This window comes from Chiloscyllium plagiosum, unplaced genomic scaffold (assembly GCF_004010195.1).
Source record: "Chiloscyllium plagiosum isolate BGI_BamShark_2017 unplaced genomic scaffold, ASM401019v2 scaf_31823, whole genome shotgun sequence".
Classification (NCBI taxonomy): domain Eukaryota; kingdom Metazoa; phylum Chordata; class Chondrichthyes; order Orectolobiformes; family Hemiscylliidae; genus Chiloscyllium; species Chiloscyllium plagiosum.
In genome coordinates, this window is record NW_025200493.1 from 20 (window position 1) to 3,312 (window position 3,293).

General features: G+C 43.9%; 1 non-coding gene across 1 annotated transcript; it reads left to right on the forward strand.

Annotated features, from left to right (window-relative positions):
* The first annotated feature begins 2,736 nt into the window (after positions 1–2,736).
* trnav-uac lies at positions 2,737–2,809 on the forward strand. The gene has a single exon. It is a non-coding gene; the product is annotated as a tRNA-Val (tRNA).
* The last annotated feature ends 484 nt before the right edge of the window (positions 2,810–3,293 follow it).

Genomic DNA, 3,293 nt, shown 5'->3' on the forward strand with positions numbered 1-3,293 from the left:
GTTGGGAAATATTGCATAATTTACTTTGTCAGAATTCTAAAATTAATTGTCAATTCATTGTCATTCCAACAGTCATACAGAAATTTAGTTGATGTTTTGCAACATGCATCGTGAGATTCACATAATAGCTGACTCCATTATTTATTAGTGCCAGTATTACAATGAAAGATGTATCTTTTATTTCAGGTCAACACATCCACAAACCAACCAATCAATTCCCATCATGCACTAACAGCATTTGAATGTTCACAGTAATCGTTGGATTAATATTGGGCCTTATAAGTTAAGACACTGCTGAATGTTTTGCATTCCAATAATTACTGCTCAGTTCTACACATTATGGATCGCAATTTGAGAGTTTTAATCATTTTCAAGTTTGCTATGAACTGTTTACAAGAACAATTGTTGCTAATAGGTAATATTTAATAATTGTTCAAGTCCTGTGTGTCTAATTGTGGCTCCTATCCCTCTAGACCCTTCCTATCCAGAAATTCATCCGGTTGCCTTTGAAATCTTCTGAGTGTACTAGCCTCCTCCACTTACTCTGGTAGCTCATTCCAAACACGCACATCCTTCTGTGGGAAAGGTTGCTCAGGTCTCTCTTAAAATTTTAGCATTCTCACCTTACACCTATGCTCTCTAGTTTTCAACTCGCCCCACCTTGAGTAAAAAACTTAAACACTCAGTTTACAAACTTTCCATACTGCCTCACGCTGCAGTCCAAACATTGTAACCCTGACAACATCCTTGTCTATATTCTGTAAGCAATTTTACGTGATATTCTAACCTTTTCGATGATGCCAATAACGCTGGACAACAACGAGCTATTGGAGACAGAAAGATGAAGCGTAGAACGGCAGCAAATGTTAGTGCTGGACACTGCTGAACAGCAACAGCTCCCGGCGTGACTTGTTTCTGAAGTGTCATGGTTATCACGTTCGCCTTTCACAGGAAAGGTTCCTCAATATGAAACTGGGCAGAAACAGCCCTGTTCCCAACAGGAGCCTTTTAGACGAGCGGGAATGGAGCGTTCTTGCTTGCTTTGCCATTCGCAAACCTGGCTTTGAGTTTTCTCACTAAACCTGCTCTCGGGGTGAAAAGTAATGCAATTCCATTTAATTATTGGGCGAAACGTTGTTAAGGTTTTCTCCAACCTGGTTCTGAACATACGCCATTCTGTTTGAGAGTGCAGTTCCCGCGTTCTGATCCTTCCACGAAAAGCAGTACCGCATTTGCATTCCTTGCGCAGGCGGCCCGGTTCCAAGGCACGGAAGAAGCTGATGCGCTGGTGTCGCAGTGCACTATGGATTCCTGAACTAGTCTGTCTGTCAAATGTACCCCAACGTCCCCCAATGATGGGCTATCATTAGCTGCTGCAAAATTGATATTGTAGACGGGCATATCGCAGCAGATGTGCGAGTCGGAGAGAGATCATGGAACCATTTTCACGTGACGTTGCATCTGTTGTTATGCAGGAGCATAATTGGAAGCGCAAGAAAATGAGTAGTTCTGTTGGCTGGTAGGGTGGCCGAGCGGTCTAAGGCGCTGGATTAATACTTCAGTCTCGACAGTATTCTCGACAAGGGGGTGCTGTTCGAATCCCATCGATACCATTTTCGTTGATCAACTCCAACGGCGCAGCCCAGTTATAATGCAGTTTCTACCCCTGGTGCATTTCTGTTTAAAACAGAAGGAAAATGGTGTTGCTTCCCGGGGAATTAACTGTGGTGTGGGGAAGTTCTGTGCTGTCATGATCGTGTTCGCCTCCCACGCGGAAAGTCGCAAGCAGCTCTAGTGTTGCTTTACGTTCCAGGCAAGTTGAGTTTTTACTGGAACCGAATGGAGACTGTTATTTCATCGCGGTTGTGAAACAAAGTCCTTCGGTGACTCGACTCGTCGTTATTTGGTTTTCTGGCCAATGAGAAAATCATTCCAATGAATTTCGTTGTCATATGATATTTAATTTCTCCCATTTCCTTCATTTCCGTCCTGGGTACATCGGAAGGGAAAGGTAATCTAATCGAGACTGTGATTGGTGAGATTCACTTTTTTATGGCCCATTCTTATTGTGTTTTTTCTTTCTCTCTTTTCAGCATTGTCTGGGAAGTGGTGGTGCACTCAGGCTCCAGTATGTTTGAAAGAGCAGTTTGGAATTGCCCTGTTGTTAGTTGTGAGATTACTTTATGACTCATGCCCCCGGCCTGTCTCACATTTTGCATTCATGCTCGCTGTGTCTGAAAATGCATTTGGTTTGCCAGTTTTGTTTGTGTTCCGTGTTAAATGCTTTCTGTTTTGCGATTCGCTCAATACATTACGAATTAACAGGGTTTCTGAGGTAACTTCCAGCTGCAAAAATCCTCAACTGAGAATCTGGGAAAATTTCCCGGAGTATGGTCAGTCGGAGCAAAAGTAAGGAAGTCGTTCGTTTCTGCAGTGTTTCACAATGCTACCTTTCCCGTGAGCAGTCGAACAGACTAAATGATTGTGCCACAGACTGCGACGGCAAACTCCGCTAAAAAGTAATCCATTACAGCCGGTGTAAGCAGCACAATGTTATTGGCGCACACAGCATGGAAACAGATACTTCGGTGTCTCTCGTCCATGCTCACCACATAGCCAAAATTAAACAAGTCCCATTAAACAACGAGCGATTGGAAACAGAAAGGTGAAAGGTAAAATGGCTTCAACTTTTCAGTGCTGGATGCCACTAAGCCTTAGCAGAGGCGACTGCGCCTTGTTTCTGTAGTGTAGTAGTCATCACGTTCGCTTTACGCGCAAAAGGTCCCCAGTTCGAAACTGGGCAGAAACTGCTTTGTTCTTCAACAGCAGCATTTTACATGGACAGGAGCGGAGTTTTCTTGCTTGCTTTCCCATCTGCAAACTGCCTTCGAATTTGCTTGAACAAATCTGCTCTCGTAGCGAAATGCAATGCAACTCCATTTAATTACTGTGCAAAGTATTGTAAATTTTTTCTCCAACCTGGTTGTGATCATATGCCATTCCGTTTGAGAGTGTAGTCCCGCGTTCTGATCCTTCCACGAAAAGCAGTACCGCACTTGCATTCCTTGCGCAGGCGGCCCGTTTCCAAGACAGGGAAGAAGCTGATGCGCTGGTGTCACAGCGCACCACGGATTCCTGAACTAATCGGTCTGTCAAATGTACCCCGAAAGTCGTCTATGAAAGACATCATTTGGAAGCTGTCTGTCGTTATTGAACGTGCGAGAGTTGTCACCAGAAGTCCTGAATCATGTTTTGGAGCAGTTCGCACGTTAGTGGCTCATTCAATCAGCAAC